This window comes from Aythya ferina (genome assembly GCF_964211825.1).
Source record: "Aythya ferina genome assembly, chromosome: 2".
Classification (NCBI taxonomy): Eukaryota; Metazoa; Chordata; class Aves; order Anseriformes; family Anatidae; genus Aythya; species Aythya ferina.
The window spans coordinates 151,835,307-151,861,389 of NC_140297.1; the positions used below are offsets into that span (position 1 = coordinate 151,835,307).

At 42.7% G+C, this 26,083-nt stretch overlaps 1 protein-coding gene across 8 annotated transcripts in view; it reads right to left on the bottom strand.

The window, feature by feature from the left end:
* The window catches only part of CYRIB (CYFIP related Rac1 interactor B), a 91,271-nt gene that overhangs the window by 32,648 nt on the left and 32,540 nt on the right, over positions 1-26,083 (bottom strand). For all 8 annotated transcript variants that reach the window (XM_084509901.1, XM_084509894.1, XM_084509899.1 and 5 more), the window contains one exon: positions 9,364-9,443. The gene's annotated coding sequence lies outside the window, so the exon portion shown is untranslated. The remainder of the gene's footprint in view (positions 1-9,363; positions 9,444-26,083) is intronic.

The following is a 26,083-nucleotide window of genomic DNA, read 5'->3' on the forward strand; positions in this document are numbered from 1 at the left end:
GGTGCATTACCACATCTCTCTCAGCAGAGAGGACCTGCAATATACATCGCATCTCCCTTCTGAATCTGATTCTCAAGGGCTGGATGTGAAGATTGATACAGACAGAATACCAGCAGGCAGAAGATGAAACATATACCATGTAATTCAATAGGTAGTGAAAAATGAGTAATACAGAATCAAGCATTTTGCTTAGATTTCACAGTTTTGAGGCAGCCAAGTATCAAACATTATGTCACAGAGAGAAGCAGTTGTGAGGAATATTACCTTTTATTCAATGGGTTACCAGCTTGTGGATTTATTTTATTTTAAAAGAGTCGGGCAGCAGAAAGATTGATGCATTTCATTTTTTGGAACCTCTGTTACACAGACAACACAACCCCTGACTTGCAGCCTAACTTCACCACAGCAGGAGGAGGCTGAAGCATATGCTAACAACTCCTTAGGCCAAGTGGAGCAGGAACTCAAAGAGTTGTCACAGCAGTTGGAGAATAGATGGGAGAAGGCCTCCACAGCCATTAGTGCTGGGTAGTGAATCAGCAAGTCAGGAAAAGCCTGGAGTTGACAGAAGTTAAATGCTACCCAAATAGAAAAGAGGCACTAAGTAAACTTGGCATCCTGCAGATAATGAAAAGATTGCTAACAGGCTAACCAGGGGCTAAGCTCTGTGCTTTGAGTATCCATCTCACATGGAAGTGATACTGCTCAACTCAGCAGTGCATGAGAACAGATCCCAGAAGAGCACGAGCTCACCAGTAACTGCCAGCATGCAAACAAGGTCCTCTGCCCAGCTCCCTTGAACTTCTTGAGAAACCCCTACACGTAAGCACTGCCTTGGCAGCAAATGTAACAGATGTGGACTGGTAAGAAAGGGGATTTTGCAGCTTTCCAACACCACAGTGCTTCCGCCTACAAAGAACTGAAGAGACTGAGTAGTAAGAAAAGACAACTTTGTTAGAAGGACCTTGATTACTTTCTGTGTCCTAGCTTGGTACCTCAGCTCATCAGGAAACTTCAGAATTGCTCCACAAGGCAAGCTTCCACCACTAGTCAAAGCAAGTTCACAAAGGATTCCTGCACTCCATTAAATGTTAGGCACGCAGGCTTTAGCTTAATACTAGGTGTTCAGAGAACAATCCCCTTTCATACCTTTACAGATAAAGTATTTAAATCACTTGAAGTTCAAGATCGCACTGGGATTTGCCTTGCAAGCATCACCAACTTGGGCTCCATGCAAGCCCGAGGTGGGCTGTGGCAGAGATGTCGTGGGTCCAGGAACCTGAGCATCACATAAGTCTGAGGAGAATAGGACCTAGCTCAAGGACTGCACTGCTCAGGCATTTTTTTAGACACTCCTCCTCTACTGCTTCAGTTACAAGCTTGAAATGAGCTTGAGGAAACCACTCCAAAAACTGGTTACTCTTAGAGCTGGAAGTACACACTGAAAAAGAATACAAAAACAAGCCCAGTCCAACACAGAACCACAAGTCAAATACATCCCACATGCTGTGGGTAATAAAGAAAGAACATTAAGAAACGTTTAGTAATAAAACTTGATTTTTGACTTGAGTAACAGCAACTGATGGCTAAGCTATCAAAATAAATCATACCTAAGATTATGTTTTAAAAAAATTCAAGGTTTCTGCAGATGAGCCCAGATTCAATCCTAGGTGGACGTGAGCTCTACTGTTGATATTAATGGTGCTAAAAGAAGACTGCTAAATCTGCATGGCAATCACACATTAAGTCTCTGCAGAGGATGTCTATAACTACTTATCTCAGTTCTTATAACATAGCAGGCAACCACTGGATTTACTTTAAAACCACCTTTCTGACCTCTGGCTGTAGAAAGCATCAGCTCCGATCTTTCTTCACTGTTCGTTTTCAATCATCCCTCTAAAGCTAAGTTGGATCTTTACAGTTTGGGTGTTGTTCTCAACTTTTCCCAATCCTACATCATTTCTCAATACTGCTTTATAGGATCCCTTATAACTCAACCCTGTTTTAAACCTGTAATTTCATGACAGAAATGGTGGTCTGATATGAAAGCTTGCTCACTAGTTCTGGACCTGTGCTAGCCACCTACCCAAAGCACATGCTATGCTTCTGGTCCTTTACTCACCGAGGAAAGTTCATTTATGCCAACACAGCCGCTGTGCTATACAGCTGTATTAGCATTCAGCTCTTCACACTTGTCATCCAGACAGCTACGGGCACCCTCAGGTCCGTGTGCTCAGCTAGAAGCACAGTTAATTATTCAGCATGCTCCCAGAAAGGTCCACAAAGCACTGTTTCAGTTTCACTAATGCTTAGCCCAAAGTCCTGGCCTCAAAGTAGCGTGGCAAATAGCTGTCAGGTTTGCTTTGAAGAAAATATTTCATGGAAGTTGAGATGCTGCACTATAGATGCACAAGAAGGGGACAGGGTTGTATGCATAAACCCTTCCATCCAAAAAGGTGGCAAAAACAGATAATTCACGAGCTTGTATGGCATAAGAGGATATTCACATGCAGACAAGACTAATACTCAGTATCTAATTTGGCATTTCATCCACTTACAACTACATTTTCCACACAAAAACATTATTTTGGCTTAGCAGTAACCGTAAACCGAACCATCCTAAGCCTAGTTTTTGCATCTTGTCAAATATTGGTACAGAAAAGAAAGCTGTAAGTTGAAGTCCAAGTCCAAGGTATTCCTTACACCAAATCAAAGAGTTCCAAATAACCCTGTTGATTTCTCCAAGCAAGCGAGAATTATGACATGTTAGGTAATAAGAACACAAATAAGGGCTTTCAGGAAAACAGAGATTGGATTTGGGGCTGTGCATGGGGCAGGGGAACATGAACTGCTATATTCTGGGCTAAGCACCTTTGTGCCTTACTGCAAAAAATGGGAGAAGGGGAAGAAAGCCTACAAGAATTATTGAAGCAAGTCCCATGTCTAATAGCCAATTACACAAACACCTGAACTTGCTGTTTCTGGTAGTACGTTGTGTCCTGTATTTCTTCCAAACTTTCATAGGCCTAAATCCTCAAGCAATTCAGTCCCACACACGTTACACAAGCAGAATTTTGAACAGCTCTGTAGCAGTCAGGTTTTCCGTCCTCTCAAAGTGTTCAAGCATTCCTTTGGTAGGCACAGATACTGAATACCTTAACACCATTAAGTGATATTGCTGTTAGCTGTCTGTTTATTGTGTGTTTAACTTCCCTATGACTACTTAACCTTGCTATTTTTCTGCTATTAATGCTTCCTTTGAAGTTTCACCGTTAACACCCATTTGCGAAGTGTTCCTGAACGCCAGCCAAGTGATTCAACAGCTCTTTATCTGAGCCCTGTAAATGATGCAATTTTTTTGGGGGGGAACATGACAGTTGAAGAGAGTTGTGACTCACCAAGATGCAAGTAACAGAAACAAAACTGTACCCTGTCCCAGGAAGCTTGCAGCAATACTCACCCACTTGCATAAGGAAAACATTAAGACAAGAAAAGGTCAAAAGGGCGTTCCCATTCACCATTATTAGGAGTATGTTATCGGCTCTGAGCAATCCCAAGACCCGTGCCCCATTCAGCAACACTTGCACAGAAGAGCCCTTATGTCTTACAGTCTAGATTCCTACACCCAGAGTAAACCACTTTCCTCAGGATTACACTAGGCCCTATCAACAAAAGGGAACTTCTGCCATGAAAGGGAACCAAGGGGGGAACAGAACAACCTACCACCCAAAAGATCTTTACTGTTGCTTTATTTATTTTGGTGAACTTTAACCATAATCCTCAACCATACTAGAAAATAAGAACTGAAGCCCCCGTTAACACCCCACCAGGTAGAACTGTAGGGTGACTCCAGACGAAAGCAGCTTAGGGTAGAGCTCCAGCAGCAACACAGCAGCATCCCAGCTCTCAGATGCAATGGATTCAGTTATTCCAGATTTTAAAGAAAACACATTGGTTTTTAAAAAGCTTGAAACACTGTTCTGACTGAAACTAGCAGCAGTAAATGCTTCTCTCAGGCTCAAGGGGATACCTATGCAGCTTGCTTCACCTCCTCCCAAAGATCCCTATTCTTCCCCACTAAGCAGCTCTCGGCAGCAGCTCACTCGCAGCAGTTCCTCATGCACAAGCCAGGAGCAACAACATGCAGGTGTCTGGCTCCATGGCAGAGCCTTGGGTCAGCAGTCAGTTGTGCTGGGAGCCGTCAGAGCAGATCCCCTGCAGCCAGAGGAGCCGTCCCACAGCGCTGGCAGTCCCCAAAGCACCTCCTACCTGCCAAGCAGTGCCTTCACCTCCACCCCGGCACCCGTCCAGAGAGAGCGGTGATAACCATTCCAGCTCTAATTACATAAAGGAAGCTTTTCACATCAGCTGAACGGTAGTATTTCACTAATCAAAGATCATGATTACTCTAATACAGAGAAAAACATGGGTGATTGCATGCTAGTAAAGAATAGTACGTGAGAAAACTCAAAGCAATCCTATCAATGTGTGTCCAAAAAGGATGAACCTAACCAAGTTATTTTAACCTGCGACCTAAATGTTTAGTCAGAAGCATTTCAGATGAAAGCATGGTCAAAAATTCCATAGTACAGACAAAAGACACAATGTGTAAATACCAGAGTCTGGGCCTAGCTCCTAGGGACCTTCACATGCATTCAACAGCTTTGTCCAACAGACAGGGAAAAGAAGAGAAGCTGTAAAACAAAGTCTTAATAGCTGCACTGTAATTTAGTGATACTGAGTCTCAACACCTGCACAATATTTCTGCTCAATAAAATCCAAAATTACTTCCAAGATGAGATAAAAGGAAGCAAAAATAATAAAACTACAGCTGCGGCCAAGCAGTAAGCTGGGCATTAACCAGATCTGATGGGACTACATGGTAGTGGTCCAGCTCCCTACAGAGCTTTTTAAAAAAAAAAACAAAAAGCATATAAGAGCCCTTCTGTAAGCCAGGAAGTGAAATAAGCAACATCTGACATCAACCTCCTAGAACAGACCATATAAAATGTAATGTGAAATCTCAATCACCTGTCTCAACAAGCACAGCTTTTCGGGCCAAATGCCGCTCTAGTGAAAAAAGTTTACATATTTTGCAGGTCTGTTTAAAAGTGACTTTTGAAAAAGTCAAAACAACCCTTAAATTAATGTCTTTGATTTGAAGGTTCATTGAACAAACAGAACTAAACAGTTCATGTTGTCCTGAGCAATTATTTACAGGTGAAGAAAAATAGCAGCTTCACCTTCATAAACAAAACGGCATGGCTCAAGTCTCGAGCAGAGCACAGTGTGCTATGCGAGCCATTAGACCAGACTGAAAACCTCGCTTCTTTTTCTACTTACTCTACTAAGCGTTGCAGCAGGACTACTGCATATAAAAGAAGAACATTTTGGAACAGCTCAGCATTGAATTCCACTTGATCACAGTCCAAAAAAACAACAACCTGTCATTGATCATTTGCAGGTTACTGCCATCTTCATTCAAGGTTTTCAGTAACTGTATGCCCACTGTGGGAGAAAACATACCATGATACATTGCATCAGCACAGGCAGACTAAGCACATATCAGCAGTGAATGCAAAATTAGGCTTTCAAACCAGGACTGCACAGAAGATTATAAGCCTTTGATCTATTCCCATGCTATTGCAATCAGCCGTATTAAACAAGCCCCAAGACAAAATCCAGCAAATAGGAGATGGCTCAGTTCGACCTAAAAACTGCCAGCTATTCCTCTTTCCTGCCTTAGATACCAGCATTAATACAAAAAAAATGCATGCTGATAAAAAAATGAATAAAACCATCAGGATTTCTACCAAAATCTTTTCCAGCGAGCGACAAAAAACACAAGAGGTGTGTGTGCACCCAAGCTCCATTTTCTTAGAACCATTTCAACAAACCCACAATCACAGAGGTGACATCAGTTCAGGCTCTGCCAAACTGCGAAGAGAATTTATAGGCAAACCTGCAGCAATACATTTAGAGCAACACTATCAAAGGAGATGGTTTTTAACTTTTGCCACAAATGGGAAGTAAAAGCGGTTTCCGTTGTCGGAAAGATACTCGTTTTTCTTTATGTATTTACAGTATGTGACCTTACGGTGATGGATTATTATTCTTTTATCCTGGTGGTTTCCCAATATCCTACAGTTGCTCTCTGGTAGGCTCTGCAGTGAAAGCTTTTCACGTTACTCACAAGCACTTGGAATTTCATTCCTTTCTATACTGGCTACATAAGGCTTCCCCAAATGAAAAACCTCCTTCTGAGCACCCACATTAAAAGCTGCAGGTTTTTTAACACCTATTTCCTTGTTTAATAGAGGAAACATTTAGCATTGAGCAAAACAGAACAGAACCTTGCTTTATATCTCTTGCAGCACGTTTAACTTTTATATAAACTTCCCAGGCAGTCAAAGCCATACAGAAGCCTGTAACACGTGCAATATGGCCTCGCTCAACAAAGTGCCTCTTCTGGATGAGATCCCTCATTACTAACCTTCCGTAGGCACGCAGGTATGGGGACAGACAGAAAAGAGCAGGAAGGTTTGTTTCAAGTCTGACAGATACCAAGGGATCTGCACTAAGAGACTGAAACAATTGCTGAAGAAATGTTAAGGATTCTGCCCACAAGGAAGCAGAACATTTAAAGTCGTGTCAGCCAGACAAACGCTACCCTTGGAAGAGCTATACAAGCCACAACAAAGAGTACCCAAAATTAATAATGAAGTGACATGGATGCGTTTTGTTTCCACTCGGCAAACATTACAGCAAAGGTGTTTTCATGCTTATTAAAATTAGCACAAAATGCAAAACCTGTTAATCCACACACAGTGCAATAGGAGCGCTGGAACAGACTCCACAACGTGTTAATCAGTTTAAGACATCTCCCCGCCATCGTTTTACAGGGGAACAAGTTTAAGTTACGTGGAAAGATTTTTAAATCTTCAAGTACGTGCACAAGTTCAAGCTGCCGCTGAGAGAAACAGCTACAGAATAAGAATGAATAATTACGACAGATTATAGCTGCTCAAAAGCAGAAGATGGTTAGCAAGATCTTCTCTGAATGATTGATGCTCTGAAAAAACAATCCTGTACGAGGTAATATAATGAAAAAGAAAAGCTACTACATGAAAAATAGGGCAAACACTACAATGTCCTTCACTGCCTGTGATAATGGAGTGCTGAATCATTACAGCCATTTGGGCCAGCCTGCCCCACACTAATGCCCAGCTGGCTAAACATTTCGATCTCAGTACCAAGATGCAGACACGTTGTGCCCCAAGTGATGCAGTGCTCGCAACCACGTTCTCTTTTCAGCATATTCCCAGAGTTGGGAGCTCCAAACTGAGACCTCGGTGAGCTCTAAGATGTGCTACAGCTGAGCAGGTCCTCACCTGTTGTCTTCCCAGCCTTTAAAGCTCATGCTGGAAACAGTGAGATCAGGTTTACATAATGCTACCCCTGAGCTAATAAAGCCCTGCTTGGTCCTAAAGGAAATACTGAAGGAAGACAAATAGTTTACCACGGTTGCAGACAAAGAGCTCCCTTCTAGAGCTACCCAGTTTCACTCAGCACAGCCATCCTGTTTAACTTCTTTTGGCAAGAGATGGGGCTAGGGGAGTGGGAAGGGAAGCTCAAGTAAGGAAACGCACAGATGACCTCTAGCACTGCCCTCACTGCTGGGCCAACAAGCTTTTCAGTTGTGCCCAGAGCAAGCTGTGCACTCAAATTTAGATGTATCATTTGTTCTATCATGTATGATCAGAATAATCCAATACTTAAAAATGATTACAATACTTAAAAATGATAATTACAGTGCAGTTCAAGACTGATGTCAGTGAAGTACCTCAAACTGTGACGTACTAGAAACCACAAGGCTTTTTTTTGCTGTAAACTGAAGGGGCACGCACTTTCAAACTGGGCATCTGGGAAGAAGTTTTATACACATTTTAGTATCTGGAGCTATTTTACAGAGCTCAGCACCAGAGCTCTCCAAATTATAGCTCACAAATAGCTGTAGCATGCAAACTATATATAAAAAAAGCCTAGACGAAGTCAAATGTTCTCGCTACGTCATTTCTGACAGATGCACATATATTAATGAGAGCAAAGCTCTGAAGGCTTGTAGGCTTGGCAGAGCAGCAGGACAAAGTGTTTTAATATTCTCTGTCAACCCTGGTTATTAGCGAGAGCTGTACAACACAACTTTGTTCTATCTCCAGTTGTTTATAAAACTTTGGTAAATTAACTGGCATGGGAAGCTTAATAAGCATCTGTAAATATTTGGGTCACTGAAGCTTAATGTTTCCTTACTGGCTAGGACGCTGCTTCGTTTCGCGTTTATCCTTGGACCCAGCTGCTCATCCCATTCTGGGCTAACGACTGTCTCCTGGGTTACTCATCCCTGTAGCTCGAATGGTAGCACTAACAGAAGCACAGGATTCAAGTTTTATAGAAGGTGTATAGTAAGGGATAGTCACAAAGGAAAATTGCACACTTAGTGTACATCTCTCTGGATGCTTCCCCTCCCTACTGAAGACTACTATTTTATTTATACTGAGTATGTGAGAAGTGAGCTGTTAATCTGGTACCACCTATGGATGCACACATGTCAAGTCACATTCAGATGGCCTAAATTCTCATGTTTCCTTGTGACTGGCTTGGAACAGCATAGCTCAACCCCTTAACTGGGTTGGTACACTGCCAGTAAGAGGTTGGAGCTCTTCCCTGATGATCTTTTTACTGTTCTGAACCTACTGGCAACCTACAAATGATTATAAATGCCTGTGAATTATGATACATCCTTAATTATATTATCATGTACTATTTTCAGTGAAAATTATGTCTCATTGAACACCCTTAGAATAATTAAAAGCACACTAATAACATCTACTAAAGCACCTGGAAATTTCAATTAGCATGCTTAGCCATGTTCAGCTTCTAAAACAGATTTCTTTTAAGTTTCCCTTTTTCTCTCCCTCCAGGCTCTGAAGCATCAGATCAGAAGTTTCAGTGTTCAGTTATGTTTCAAGTAAATAGCCTTTGTATAGTAAGAGGCACTGGTACATTGTATTGGTCTTACTGGAAAATGCAAATAGATGATGTTCAAAGTTCCACTCCAGAACAAAAAGGTTAGTCTTTTTTCTCACTTGGTAGGGAAGAATTTAAATCACTCCGTATTCTATTTAAATCCCCACATGCTATTGACCAATATTTTGCCTTTTGTCTGGTGAGCTAGAGCTAAATACAATAAGTTACTGCATAGATTATTTTTGGATTTAAATAGATCAAAATAATTTGCTCTTCTTGGCCTAAAATATTACAGAAAACAAACACTCAACAAGCAAAGACACCTAAAGCAGTGTTTACCAGTTGGTAGTATCTTCTTGCAGTCTTAACAGAGAACTCTCCTTCCTCAGATTACCGATGCAGCAGCTTCTCTTCAGAATCTGAACAAACAGAAGAATTCCATTAAAATGAAACAATACACAGCATTTCAGTTACATCAGCCAGTGCCAGTGGTAAATCAGTGTTAAACCTGTAGTGCCAAGGAGCCAATGTGCTTTAGGGATCCAAATAAAACTTAAAACACTTGTGATTTTATGGAACTGACAGTACAAGCAAATAAACAGGCTTCCTTACAAACTGTTCTGTGAGTCAGTAAGGCAATTAGCTATCCATGATCACAAGCATCAGAAATAGATTATTACATCTCAGCATTACGGAGCCAAGTTATATTTCATTGCAGCAGAAAAAAAGGAAGTCTCTATGGACACATACATATATATTATATATGTATATATAGTACATAGTGGGGGAAATGCTTTGTTGCTACAGTTCTCATCATTTAAAGACAGATGAGGTCAATGACAACTTACACCTTTCTGAACTTACTAAGATGACTTACATTTGCCACTTCAAAATTAAGTTTCTGGTTTAGAAACTTAAGACTCTTACAGTGCAACTGAACAATATTTCCTATGGAAATGTTCCACTGAGATCTACTGCAAGCACTCCAGGTGTCTTTCTGTTTATTTGGAGAAGGTTTACACAACAACCAACACCTACCTTTTTTAGTGCAGTAACTGGGTGATGAACTAGCCAAACTAATGCCTTTGTGTTAGGGTATTACATAAACCTGTTCCATGGGAGGTTGGCAGGCTTATCTCTCAAGGATTTCAGCTAATTTACCTATAGTTGAGGTGTGACACTTCACCTGCCTCCAGTGAAGCCACTGCAGGCATTGCTCCTGGTACCAGAATCTACCCTGCAGATACTTCACATCTCAAGGGTTCTTTTAAAGACTGATCCTCCCACTTGATCCTACAGTTCTCTTTGTTTCAGTAGAGAAGTCAACCCATTCCTGCAATGCATCTCATATTAGAGATTGTTTTAGAAATATAAAATACTGTCACATTAATGACATCTGTAGATCCAGCCGAAGAGACATGAAATATTCAGTGATAATTTGTACTACTTCAGCTTCTTTTACCTTAGATAATCCTGATTAACGAGCATTTAATAGGAAAGTATGCTGCTTCACAGTGAAATTTCTAATCAGAAAACATAGTACTACGGATTTGTCCCAGCTCAGGAAGGAGGAAGGGAAAGGGAAGGGCTCTGCAGTATTGGGGCTGGCGGATTATTTGAGTTTTCTGAAAGCTATCATCAGAAGTTACTATCCATTCCCTCCTCCCCTTCCCACCAAAGAGTACTGAAACCCAAACAGCACAGCTAGGAAGAGAAGGCAAGGACTCTAAAGATTAGTAGGGGTCATTATCTAAAATTTAACTGATAAATAAAATAAATTTGTTCTATTTGCAGTCACACTGAAAAAGTCTTTTGCTACAAATAGTTCAAAAGTAAAAAACAAAACAAAACAAAAAAAACACTGTTAATCAATTGTAAGTTTTGCTAGTTTGTGTGCACATACAATAAGCGGTACCTGGCCAGTTATCACCCCCCCCCCTCCCAGCACTGTTGTATGAAGTACTGATTTGTTCCCCTGAGGAAGCAGAAATCCAAGAAACATCCATGACACCTTACTTGTTTTGTTAAAGCACAGGCTTTGTTTCAACAATTGTTCTCCTAGCATATTTCAGGCATAGCTCCTGCCAAGGAGCTCTCTAAAGTTAACAACTCCTGACAATTCAGTTAAACCCCCCTGATGGAAGCCGTAAGGTCTTATACTCACATGTAGCTCAGCACATCGCTGTCTTCAGCCCTGACAACTGGATTTGAAAGTTCTCGGGGCTGTGACCACTTATGCAATTGCAACATGCGTAATTTCCTTCAACACTCAACAAATACTTGGATCCTACTGCTACGCTGCAATAGAAAAAGCTTCCTATTCAGTACTAGAGAACAGATTCTTTTTCAAGCATGACTGCTGATTTCATTAAACAGAAAACTTGGGTTACACTTCCACTGGACCAACTCACATCGCCAGCTTTGTGTGTTCAAACCTTGTCATAATTACATTAAGTAGCATGAGGATTTTGTCTTACTGAAAGCTGTATCTAACCCAGCGTGGAGATCCTCCTGCCCCATGCTACCCCAGCACTGCTCTCCCTCTGCTCAGCGCTCCCCATGCTGCAGCTTCCCCCTAACACCTCATTCCTGTGTGCTGGCCATTCAGCCCAGGATTTACAGCTCCAGAGCAACTCCAGATGGTAAAAGTCAACATAGTAGAAGAGCAACAGGTAGAGAGGAGCAGAGAAATCATGGCAACATCCACTCCCAGACGAACTCTGTGATCTGCTGGTGCTGAGCAAAGAATAAAGCCTGGTGCAACATGAGGAACTGTTGAGGAAAGGCACTGCTGCAGATTTGGTCCCTACAGAAATTTGGAAAAAAAAATGAAATAAGAAAATAATAATCGAGCTTTCAAAGTAACTACCCCTTATATTCTTTTATATGGTCTAGATGATCTGTTTCCATTGATAAAACCTGTCAAGAGCTGGTAACCTATGATATAAATGACAACACTGAAGAATTAAGCAGCTGCCAGTTTAGCTCTTAGCTTTCTGTCAGTATTCATTCAAAAAATAATTTTCTTTATTTCAATAGACCTCTGTGAAGCAAATTAACACCGTCTCTTTGACAGGCTAATTAGAATAGCTGGTAAACAACAGCAGAACACGCTCATTCTCAGAAGACATCCTTGCTTGCCCTCTGCATACTGCCCTGGCATGGCTTTGTAAGGACAAATCCAAAAGAACGAAGCAGACAATAACCCTACCTGTTTCTGGCAAATTAGGGAGACCTCACCTGTTTACTTCAGCACCCATCCCTCACACCTCACCTATTCATTTAGGGGACCATCCCTTACCTTAGTTTTGTCACTGAAGGGGAAGGTGGAATTCAGCTCCCCAGCACAGTGCCCCCATTAAATCTAGCCCTCCATACAAAACTCATGCTCATGAAAATTATTAACCATAAAGGTGCAAAGAGTCTTCCGTGAGTCGCATGGTGTTTGTTTTGCTCTGGTGTACGTGTTTCAACAGGCACAACCTCAGCCAACACCTCCCAAGCCTCCACGTGTTGCCCTTATGTGAGCTACGAGAACCTCCTGCCATTAAAGGCTGCATCCTCCACAGAAAATAGTAAAGCCAGTAACAGGAGGTAATGCATTTTACTGAAAAAAAAAAAAAAAAAGAAATTCAGAGTACTCCATGCTACAAAGTTTGCTGAAATATTGTGGCAAAACAGCCCTTATTGCCAGATACAGCAGTTTCTAGGCAGGGGTTGAAGTCACCTCAAGAGGTTTTTCAGGCTTTGCCAGTGTAAAAGCAAGAGCCCACTCATAGGCCAAGCACGCCCTGTGTTAGAGCTGGGCCCACAGCATCACAACCAGGTAACAGGGATTGCTTGGAAAGAAAATGAAGTCAAAGTGTTTCCTTTAACTCAGCACAAACCATCAGCTGCCAACCCAACAGCCTCCAGTGTTCTGTCTTGCTCGCTCGGACACTGGCCTCACAGAGACACCAGCATGGTGAGGGCCTGGGGCAGCCTGAGCTGCCATTTCCTCTGTGATCCCTAACTTGGACGGCAGGCAAAATTTACATCTCTGTGGGCTTTCAAACAACTTGACAGGGTAGGTAATTGTAACTAAAAGCTCTGCCTGGCTCCTATGTATAGGAATATTGAGAGCAGCCCTGAGGAGAAAGGCCTGAGGGCTGATGAGAAGCTCGACATGAGCTCTGGGGAGACCTTCAGGAGACAGCGCCCTTCAGGAACCTAAAGGTGGCCTACAGGAGAGCTGGGGAGGGACTCTGTCAGGGAGTGTAGTGATAGGACAAGGTGGAATGGCTTTAAACTAAAAGAGAGGAGGTTTGGATTAGATATAAGGAAGAAATTCTTCACTCAGAGGGTGGTAAGGCCCTAGCAGAGGTTGCCCAGAGAAGCTGTGGATGCCCCATCCCTGGAGGTGCTCAAGGCCAGGCTGGATGGGGCTTTGGGCAACCTGGGCTGGTGGGAGGTGTCCCTGCCCAGGGCAGGGGGGCTGGAACCAGATGGGCTTTAAGGTCCCTTCCAACCCAAGCTACTCTAGGATTCCATAAATAACTCCACCTGGCATCAACCTGTATACCCAACACTGGTGCAGAGACACAAACCGCATTTAAAATCACGTGTTAGACACATCATTATCTGTGCTCGACTTTGCTTAGCCCAAAACACAGAAAGTGGAGAAGGCAGCAAAAGGAATTTGAGGCAATGCACCCTCCCCAACATGGATCACAACAGACTGTGAGTGACAACAACCCATCAGCAGGTTAATGTATATCTGAAAGGCTCAGCATAGAAAGATGGGTTAGAAAATCCCTATAAAGATCCTTAAGGATAACTAAGTGTCAGAAGGCTTCTGGTAGTTTATAAAGAATTCTGTTGCCAGCCATAAGACAGCAGGCAAACCGAGCAGTCAAAATAACCCCTGCAGAGCTTCTGACAGACTGCTTGCTCTTCATAGTATGGCAGCTATGAAAAAAAGATCCAGTCCCCTATAAAAGCAGGAAAACCAATAAACACTAGCATTCCTATAGATAGTTTCCACAGAAAACAAAACTTGGTTGAAAGCTTCCATCACTCACCAGAATGATGCAAAGTTATTTTTTCCTTGCCAACTTACAATGCCAAAACTTCAATTTCCAGTTGGAAGAAGAAACTGTTCTGTGACTTGAGGAATTGCTGGTCAGAGAGCTATTAACATATCCCCAGTAGTTCCCTTCTACACAGCTGAAAAAGTAAGTTCTCATTTCTTTATTTTCAGGAGAGTAATGAAGCTGTTTAAGATCAAAAGAAACAATACTACAACTCAATAGTCTGAGCTTCAGCTGCAAATCACACAGTTAATAATGATGATGCTCCAGTGCATAACAAAGATTAAACCAGTTGTTTCCAAAACACAGTCCAGCTCTGCTTCCTCAGAGCTCCATAGCACTCGAGAGGTGCTCTGACCATTGTCAATTGCTAATTTTCTTTATTTACCAGACTTTAACATTTGATGATACTCCTTATGTGCTTGAGTGGGAAGGCACTGAAACATTCACGTACCAGAAGTTAATTCTGTGTGTAAAGTGAGGATTGTTCAGTTAAATTAAGAGTTGCAGAGATGGAGACAGAAAGCACTCACACATAACCTTTCCCTGTCCCCACAGCAAGTGTTTGGCGTGGGTTTATAGTACTACCAGTCCAACACAATGCATTAGCTGAAGTATAGTTTACCAAACAAAACACTGACCAGCTTTTCTCTGTGAATTACTCCAAAGTCACAGAAAGGATTTCCAACTGTAAATGCTTTTCTCCTTTCAGTGCCATATCTCAGCCATCAAACACCAGACCTGACATTCTGAGCTCACAGTTGCATGGCTTAGCCACTGTCCTTTAAAACATAGGTTCTCAGAATAACCTGAAGTATTACAGAGGGTCTGAATCTGGGAATACTGCCCTTACCAGTTTTATTATAAAAATCTCAAGGCAAACTCATGGGGAATAGCTCAAGATGCAGGAGAGCTCATTCACACTTCATGTGCTTTGGCTACCATTAGACCATCCATCCATCTTCCAGCCTGAATTCACTCACCTAGTTGGAGCTCAGGAACCTGTGCCTACATTTACCATGAACACAGCAGCAGAAACATCACAGATCTTGCATTTAACATAAAACTGAAACCGCTAACAACAGATCTCTTTAACCATACAATGAGCATATTTCTTTATTTAAAAGAAATGTGGAACTGGAAGTACAGCTGTACTGATAGGAATCATTTGAATATTCAAACATGAGACAGAGAATTTAACTATGGGCAGCCAGAATATATCTGAGGCAGGACTTGAGAAAAACACAAACATAACCAGTATTTTATTCAGTTCCTCTTTAAAATAGTTATTCATATAGTAAGGAGGTCAGCTCCTCGAGTGGCTCAGCTCTGAGGTGAGCAGGCAGGACACAGATGAAGCATTCCCCAGCTTAGTAATGAAATAGGTTTTCATAGCAGGATGAAAACGGCAGGTCCACAGTTATACAGACTGAAGTAGGAGCAATCCTACTACTGGTGAGAGGATGCTCCTGATACCAGGCGAGGAAGAGAATATAGGAAAAGAGAACTTTGAAAATTTCTTCATTCTGAAGCACAGGCATCACATCTTTTGACCTGATATCTCAAGTTAATATTTTCTCCTTAATTATACTACACCTGGCCACGAGACTGAACAAAACACATTGTTAGAACTAGGAATTAATCCACAGGATGAACACAGGACCAGTCCTAATTTGTCTACTCTTTAGAGAGGTGGAATAAAGGAAGGTCTGTGTGACACAAACCAGCAGACCAGCAGTTGGCATTGACTACTCTAATGGTTGAAGATAAACAGCCTACAAGAACTCTTCCTAAGTAAGGCTCATAGCAAGAGGATAGCAGTTGCACATCCAGGCTCCAAGAACAGTTTCAGTTTTCCACTGGACAAAGACCTATTGTGAGCAAAGATTAGAACTGAGCCATTTCCCATGCCATAAAAATACCTTCTCACCAGGTCGTACTGCGCTGAGCCTTCCCTAGACCCACCCCTTAAACCTCTATTTGCAAAGTGCCCCAGCTCCCGCCGGGACAGGCACCAGCCAGGCTCACACAGGCGCTGAACTCCCCAAACAGATCAGAGGTTGGTTTCCCAACTATGCAGAAGAGCCTGCTTCTTTTGCATTAGGTGCAATTTAAATGCTCTTACTACTGAAACCAGGTAGCAGGGAAGGTGTACGAAGCCCTTGATCTAGATATCTGGTCAATATAGCCTTTTTTTTTCCTGTTTCCTAATCAGCTGGATTTAGACAAGCTTGTTATCTAGTCTACAGGTATTACTTCAAGCTCTTAGCCTTGTTTACAAGACCTAACTTAATCTCATGTTTAAGTAGCCTGAACTCTTCGCTTAGATGGCCTGAATGATCTTTTTAGGGCCCAAATATTTACCATTTGCTCTCTTAGATACTGCAGTGCTTCAGACCTCGAGTAGGAAGTCTCACCCTCAGAGGACTGTTTGCACGCTGCCTCAGCTCTTACATCCGCTTCTCACCAGAGTCATTAGAGGCAACTGGACTCCTATTTCTGCACAGGAAATCTGATGAACTTTAAGCCATTCTTACACTCCCACATCCTCCCAGCACTTCAGTCTGCATCTACAGTACGAGATCTTTGTTGACAACATAGTTGGAAGGGCCATCATCTCCACAGGCTTTGCACCATGCATTCAGCGCATGTTACAGGCGAGGCCAATACAGCAGCTCTACATTTTTTCTAAATTGCTTTGTATTTGTGGTGACAAAGGAAGCATTTAACAACAATTGCTATATTTCCCTACTGAAGTGCAACAACACCAACATTCAAACGGTCACATACGTGTTATAGAGGCTACGACAAAGGAATCAGCTCATCCTTTCCAAATCAAAGTATTCTGGAACAACAGGTAGAAAAAAAATCTACTTTTATTTACAGACTGGTTGGACTGCAAAGCATTTTTGCTACTATGAGGCTAGAAATACTTGTTTCAAGATTAACACCTTCTGGGGTACAGTTTTTCACAGAGAAATGCAGCTAAGAACCTGACGTTAAATACACACATGAAAGAAAGGCCCCGTATTAGATGAAATTCACATTGTAGAGTCACACCCAGCACAAGTTCTTGTGGATTTTAAGTTGCTGTGCATAACTAAAAGTGCAACAAGAGACGGACATTACGGCTGCACTTCATCTACTTACCAGTAAATCAGAGTGGATGAAAGCACAGGTATCATCAGTACAAGCCCTGTACCCACCTGCAGTCATTGACACAAAGTTCTAGGACCACGGATTTCAAGAGTAATAGAATAACAGGAATAAATGGTATGAATAAAGCTTAACTAGACTTGAAATTGAAGCGCCTGCCTTCTGGAGTCTCCAAATTTACATCAGGGACTTCATTTGCAAAGAGCTTTACAGCCACGTGACAAGCGAGTTGCTCTACAGGTGGAGCACGCTCCCAGCTGCTCCTTCCTGAGCAGCCAGCAGGGCCCTCACCCACCTCATGTGGCCAAAGGACAGGCAGCAACACCATGTAGGAGCCCCACACTCAGTCCTACAGAGGCAGAGAGTCGTGAGCTCTTCTGAAGCACGACATCTGGAGGAGCGTTACCTGCGTTGTGCAACAGGAACCTGGGAGCAAGCTCCAGCTTGGCAGGAGGTACGAACAAAGTACGCACACGCAGCGCAGATGCATGCCTTCTAGGAAGGAGCTGGGTCCACCGTGTGGTGCTGCAGTGCTCACCTGCTCCAGGACTGTGATTCAGCGCCTACAGAGCTGCGCAAGGACGATGATTCAGTGCCTACAGGGCGTGTTGGATGGGGTACAGCTGCACTGATGAATTGCACACAACATACGTGTCTGGCTGCTGGCAGGAAAGGGCTACACACACAGCGTGGAGCACTCAAAGAAGTTATCTGCTACAGCAGGATTGATTAAAGTCTCCTTGCCTTCAGGTTCCTTCAAGATTTTCCTTCAGAAATCTTCCGTATCACCTATTTTAAAGGAGCTTCAGAGCAAGGGAAGATAGTTAACTGTCACGAGAGACAGGATTTAGCTCAAGGCCTGTCACGCCTAGCATGGGCTAGAACAAACATTACCTACTATGGGATTATTTGCATTGCCATTCATGAACTTAAGCAATTTATCACGGACATCTCATGTGGCAAAGGCACTGCCAAAGAACCGGATGATTTATTGGTGCTCCTCTAGCAGAGCTTCCTATAGCAGGAACTTTCCAAACACTGCAGACGTTTGCGAGCAATCTCCAAGTATTGGAACACGACAGAAACAAGACCGAGGAAGTGAGACTTACAGAACTATAAATCCCATTAATAAAGATATGCTTGTCACTGTGACTGCACTACAAAATTACTTTAGCATTATGGCGCTGTCATGAGCACCAGAGAGAAACTAGAACAAACAAGCTGAGTTTACACAAGCGATGCAAAACCACTTGGCCAATCAAGGGGCTTTTAGTAGCTTTCCTCAGTCTATCTATAAAAATGAATGTGGTGTTACTAAGCCTCTGAAAACCATAAATATTAACTGTATTCAGTGTCTTATCATCAAAATACAGAAGTGAATGTTGGCCTTCTGTGCCTGTATCTCTCATATTTTTGTGGAATTTTGGTTATTTGCTTAAAAATACAAATAGCAGCAAAAATAGCATTACAAATTTGAGCAAGATCTACCAGGTCTGAGAGAATGAAAGCTTTTCACTTGGACATGCTTCAGTCAATGTGCAACTGCAGAGAAAACAGAGGAGTTTCACAGATAATTATTCATCTTGCTCTTATCTTACATTAGAAGGTATTTAGCTACAGGAACTCCATCTAGCACTGCAGTAACACGCATTCAACCCCAGATTTTAGCACAGGCTTCCTATTTGCTTTCAGGTAATTAACACTGCCGTACCTGTACCTGCAGCGAGGCTGCACATACACCACCAAGCATCACAGGACCTGAGCCAAGTGTGCAGTCTTTGAACTCTGCTAAAGGAAGAGATGGCAAAGGTAAAATTGGGTGAATCTGGAAAGAGATAAGTGTAGCAGAGGCTGCCTAGAGACCTTCTGGCAGTCCCTGAGGACACACCATGCCGAGCACACCAGGTAACGGATCTCCCCACTGTTTCACATCAAGAACACCAGCTGCTGACACAGGGCAGCTCCAAAAATCAGAGTGCAATTACATCTGGCAAAAGCATTCATGTTAAACTCTTGGGCATCAACTGAGAAATAATGGAAGTTGTTTTATTGTTGAAAGCTTAATCGTCTCTTGTCTTACAGGCAGTAAAAAGTTAACTATTTGAGCCAGTCTACTCTAATCCTGGACGTAACAGTAACTTTGCTTCAACATATGAATTAATGTTCTACCCCAAAGATGCTTTATTAGTAGTATTTCAAATTAAAAATCATGCAAGGCATCCCAAATCACTGATCAAGTCATCTTTTCACAGAGGTTACAAATAAACATAAAAAACATAAATAAAAAAATGATGAATATATGTCAAGTATGATATACACGGAAAAAAGTTTCACCCAGGTCAAACTGCAACATTGGTTGTTTTTGGATTATTAGAGGAGTGTCTTAAAATGTTGGAAGTATCAGTTTAATGTTTTTTAATAAATGAGGACAACTTTTTAAGATCAAAAATGAGTGTAAAAGTACAGTTTTCATTCTACTAGGTGTATTAGCAATACCATACGTATAAATAAATTGCTCCACGGGCAAGCCTTAGATTTGAAGATAAGTTTGTGGTCTCTGTGAAAATGATGAGCTAGACTGAAGCCATTAACAGGATCCACCAGCTCTGTCCTTTCCTGCCTCCCTGGAACAGGGCCACCAACCTCTTGGCTGGCTCCTGGTCAGCACCGCGGGCAGAGCCCTGTCCCAGACAGCAGACACCATGCTTACGGCAGCTGAGAGCACGAGCAGTGAACAAGCTACCAAGCAGTTCCAAAAAACGTGATCAGGATTTCTCAAGAAGTCAAAGAAGTCAAGAAGTCAGTCAAAAACTAGGTAGGGAAGACATGCTTGCTCTGGAGGGTGGTTTCTCTCTCTCTCCATAACCCCAGAGTCCATGCGATTTCTGTATCACCACAAACCCCTGACATACACATACACTTGAAATTTTGATTACCATAAGAAATTTCACCAATACAAACAGTGTTTTACAGACATTTAGGGTCTGCCATTGCCCACTCTGCCCACAACACCAACGAGCTGCTTCAACGCTACCTTACCCCAAGGATCCCTGTTCCAAAGAGGCACTTTGTTGTTGGGTCGAGCTAGTGCAACACCTGCAATGATGGTTTCTGAAATAACTTCCCTACCAGCCACTAACAGCTACCACCCCAAGGAGTGGCTCAACCTTTTTGAGTTGCAACTCTCTCTACTTTGCGTTGTAAGCCCATGCTCTGTAAAGCCAAAGGCAGAACACTTGCGTTCTTCTAGACTTTGGGGTCTCTGTTCTACCCTTTCTGAATGCCGCTGTTGTCGGAAAAGGTTTTCAGCCTGGGGTCACAGTACTTAGAGCACCCTGGGCTCCACAAAGGTGTTGTCACACATGCACACACAAGAAACAGAGCTGGAAAATTCCCGGTTTAAACTGAATATTTTAAACTATCAACATTAATATATTAAAGCCAAGTTGTGTGTCCTGGTAAGTGAATATATATATTTTTAAATGCATTTCATATCTTAATTTTAGATGTTTCCAATGAAAACAGAAACAACAACACACAGAACAACTCTGCCCTTACACAGACGTTACTCCAAATTGCACTCGGCCATATCAGGAACTCCCAGGAGCTGTCAGGGACACACTGGACGAGAGGAGACACCAGCTCGGAGCTTTTATCCGAACTTAGCGCTGCGTTTCATCACAGCTCAGTAGCTCCCCTGAAGGTTGTGTTTTTTTTAAATAAAATGTTTTGAAAGCTTAAGAGTTAGCAATGGTTTTAAGTGATATTATTTGTCATTGTTCTCGATTTTGAAGCTGCCAAGAGCAAATTTCAGCTGTCATCAAGCTCCACGGTTACCCTTAACAGGCTCCTCCGATGCGCAGGCATTGTTATCAGAAATATTCATCACTAAGGCATTCACCAGTGTTGCAACAGTTCAAAGACACCACCGTAAACACCGATCCCAGCACACAAACGTGTAGCTTTCAGCCCTGTGTTAAAGGATAAAAACTTATTTCTGCCTTGCTTACTCTTTAAAACGCCTGAGTGGGTATTTTAGGGAAAAAAAAATGAGTGCTTGTGAAGTAACTGATCTTCAAGACTAGTTGTGCTTTCCAAAATCCTAACCAAGTCTACTCTTATCCACTTACAAAATAAATGCTCCAAGAGACTGAAGTCAACACCACTGCAACTCAGAGAAACCTGAAACCTGTCCACACTTTTTTTATCCCCACTTGTGAAGGCAGAGGGCAAGCAGCTCCTGATGCACACTAACAGTCAGAACCCCTGCAGTAACAAAGTCAACAAAACCCAGTAATTTCCACTCCTGTCACTTGGAAATCAGTGGGCACAAGTCAAACTGCCAAGAAACCCAAGCCACAGGGCTGGCTTTAGTTAGAAGAACTAAAAAACACACACAGCACATCACCAAAACAAACCAAAACCTGTCCCAGGATTATTTGAGGAAAAGCGACCAAGCCAAAATAACACCGTTGTTGGAGAAATCTCAGCCTACTGGAGCTTCACGCTTGGTATCGAGGCCTTGACTGGGGTTTCATGGGCAAATCAGTCAAACAGTAAATGAAGTCAGCCCACAACTTACCTGAGGTGCTAGGTGAGGAAGAGGAGGCACCTGCAGCTCCCAGCTTTGCTCTTGTAAATCTTCAAGCTGGGAACCATTTAAAACATGCAGTTACACAGCTGGATCACATTAAGGTAAGTACAGGCTGGCTTTTTTAGCCTGCTGCTGGTATTTGACTGAAAGGGGAAGTTAAGCCCTAGTATCTGCTCCTTCAGTCCAGGTGAACCTGCTTCTGGTTTCAGAGCACTGGTTAAATCACACTGCCTGTAGCTGCACTCAAAGAAATACAGAAAAGTATCCCTTACTGGTAGAAAAGTCTGGCTAGTTAGTTCCTTTCCACAGCAGAAAGGAGATGAAAAAATAATGCAGGAGTGCCACTCTTAGATGCTTTCAACACTGCAATGGCATACGAACTACAAAAACAATCTTGTATGTATACGAGTGAGCATCCATAAAACCAAAGGGTGAACAAAACACCTCCTTACAAGGCCCCAAGTAGTCGGTCCCCCCGTTATTCCTGAGGTCACACTGGCAGGGGAGCTGCTTGTGACAATGATCAGAGGATTGGATTCACCTCCCAGCTTTTCTTAAAAGCATTCACCTTCACAGCTCTAATGGGAGGACTGACTTTAAAAGGTATTTGCAAGACTTTCAGTGGTTCCTAGCTTAAAGCTCTGTTATCAGACCCAGAAGTGCCCATTTCCCCTTCCCACGGCAAAAAGATTAGTTGGCCAAAATGACCAACTTTTTTTTTTTTTTTTTTTTTTAATTAAAAACAAGAAGGATGCTGGAATTGCCTAGGACAGCTCCAGACACTACCCCTTTAAGTCCCCCATAAGAAACGTGTTGGTTTATCCAAGCTGGAGCAGTACGCATCATTGTTGCCTCTACACAAGTCTGATATTGTCAGAAGAAAAGCCTTGAGATACGCAGACCTAAAAATACCTGATGTTGAAAATCAACATAACCAACTACAACCTTGAGAAGAACAGCTAGAAAATTATTTAAGCTCAGAAAGAGCAAGCAGGCAGCAGGGGTGGCAGGAGGTAACATTAGCCACTTTCTCACCTGTCCTCATTACCTCCCAAGGGGAGAGGGGAACACGGCCTTTGCTGCTGCAGGACGCAGGAGGTTAGCTGCAAGGAACAGCAGGAAATGAAAGAGACAACACGATGAAAACTGGGGGGCAGTTGTTACACCAGAACACAGAGCCATACCATAATTAAGAACGGGATTGTTGTAGCTGGATCCAATGAAGCAGCTGAACTCATGGTGTTGGCTGTAACCTTTTATTTTTTTATTTTATTTTTTTTTTTAACTGGAGTCAAGCTTTCATCAACTCCCACGTTACAACAGTTTGTTCAAGGAGTCGGGCCTGTCAAGCCCTCTTGCAGGACTTCAAATCCGTACACACTTACAGCTTCCCTCAGTCTAACCATTATAAATAATCTCAGCTTCCTTGTTAGCAGCCTAGAGTCAAAGCTGCGCTTTTCATCACCCTCCTGTTATTCTAAGGTTACTCAACACACGCCCGTGACGTTGTCTTGAAGAGACCTCCGTTTTGCTTGGTGTACTTACTCAACGCAATTCCTCCCAGGATTAACCAAGGCTCCCATTTGATTTACCCTTCAGACACCGCAGCGGGGCTGCCTGAGTAAAGCTGAAGCTCAGCTCCTCCCCCAGGGTCACGGATGCAGTGAGGCTGATCTATCTGCCCAGTTTCCAGAGCAGAGACTTACCCCCAAACAGTGCTTTTATTTATTTAAACACCTCCCATCCTATCTTCCACAGGACAGAGCCTCTGCCTTCCAGTTACCCTAACTTCCAGCTGCATCACAGGAAGAAAAATCCTGTTCACGCTCAGGAGCTAGCATTCATTAAGCACTGCTTGATTAGATGTTACTGCAGAAGGCTACACTCAAAACTCAGGTACACCAGGATGAAAATAGACAACAGAGACAAAAAAAAATTGCTGGAATGTATAAAAAACTATTTCGCCATTTATACTCCATTTATAGCACTCTGCCAGTTATTTTCAGAGCAGCTCGCAGAATAACCCGCTGCACAGCGGGGACTGCAGCCCTTCCCTGCTCATCTTTACACACACACACACACAAAGCTCCTGCTCAGCAACCAAAATTATAAAAAAAAAAAAAAGGCATAAACAAATGTTTCTTCAGCCAGATTACTGCTTCAGGTACTCGCACAACTCCTGCCAGCGTTAAACTAAAATATGGCTTAGAGTTTTGGTGAGGGTTTCTGTGTGAACACGAAGCCACTACAAAGACACGGTGCCCAATTACGCTTAACGCCGTTTGTCAGAACTACCCGGGGAGGCTGATGCTTATCTCAAGGTTGCTTTGAGGCAACAGGTTAGCAAAACAACGTCTTAAGTAAGGACCACAGAGCACAATCGAGTCCCATTCAGAATAGATTTCTGAGAGGATCGGAAGCACAGCATCATTTTAACACAGATCTGAATCAGAAAATGTGCAGTTTAACCTCCCAGCAGGGCTCGTGTATTAACACAAGATGCAAGTCAACCAAATCTCGGGGCTTTAGGATATCCCACTAACCGCTAGCACCACGTACGGCTGCAGTTTCTACAGCTGCTTGGACCAGCAGCACAGAAAATAAGCAGCAGAATCAGCTTCTGCTGGCTTTCCTCCTTAACACATTATTGACCATCTTTTGATGACCTTCAGGTTAGGATAAACAGCTCAAAGACTTGATCTGGTGCAAGGTTAGGGTATTTCTGCTGAGCTCTATAAGCACATTCAACTAAATGTGTGGTGGTGAAACTGTTCCTCCCTTACCAAAATTTAAGGAGACTTGGGGATGTACTGGTGACTACAACACGTGAGTCCATAAGTTAGCCTGTACCACGCTGCTCTAAGCTGTCCTTTCTGTTCTGATGACCTACTCGTCCTTAACAAACCCAGATGGAAACATGCAATCCAGGCTGTGAAGAAATAAAATGATGCAAACTTAAATCACCAGACAGCAGAAACATCTGAAAATAAGTTTTCCCACCCCGCCACTCACTGCTGGAGAGGCACACGAAGCTATGTAAGGCTCTTAACTTCAGGGAAACACGAAGCCACCAAAATAGCTGCAAAAAGTCAGTTTACACACGGCATGTGAATACCAACAGGAATCACGATGACAAAATTCATCTGAACCACACCTGCTAGCAGAAAACTCCCATCTTCAAGCAGAAAAAAAAAAAACAGTTTCACGCACAGAGCATCAACAACCCACTCCTAGGGCAGTCACCCAAAGGGAAGACAACCAGAGTACCGGCACTGAGAAGCAACCACCCCACGAGCCAAGCATTATCTCTAGCGTGGAATTTTGCAATTCTGCATATTTTAAACAAGTCTGTTTAACACTGAATAGCGTTAGGAGCAGCTCTGTTGGAAAGCTGCTGGAGCTCTTAATTGGCAGCTCCATTCCTCCTGCCCCTGCACCCCAAAAGCAAGAGGAAGGAGAATTTGTTTTTTCCTCATTCAGCAGGTTAACCTGAGCTTCTCCTGCTGGACACAGCAGCAAAAAGACAAGCCTAATTCCACACAGAGGCTGGATTTGCAGAGCAAGAGATGCTAAGACTGATGCAAGTGATCTGGGAAAAAAAAAAAAAGTATGTATACACCCACCCCACACACACACAGAGCTTTACAAAGTCACCTTCCACACAAGATGGTGAAAAATGAACAATCCCTTAGCATCTTTACTAAGAAGGAGATCACCACATGAAAGACTCTCAGGTCCTGATCTAGAATGACTTCCGAAGCAGCTCTCAAGGCACAGATTTCACATCCAGTGTGATTTACCAGGATAAGACTGGCTCCCCTCCCACGCTATTCTTTGGCATAAAAATATCTCACAATCGATCTCACAACCAGCACTACCACTACCTTTAAACACTGACTTTCAGTACTGCTATGAAAACAAGTACAGGAGTGTTTTGTTTTGTTTTTTAACTAAATTTATAAACATAAGTGTCACAGCAAGTGCCACAGTTACATTATTATGTGGAGAGAAAAAAAAAAAAGCCTGATTTAATTTATTTCACACCTATTACGCCTGCTAACTGGATGCCAACTTCACGTACCGCGACGAAGTTACTCATTCCTTGTCACCCTGCGCCGTGTTATTTATTCCATATCCCTTGATCACATCACCTCTCAGGTGCCTTAACATCAAAGCCTAGATAAGGTCAGCATCCTGTCTCTGCGCTCCAAGGTTTTCAATCATTTTAAGCATCAGCTCG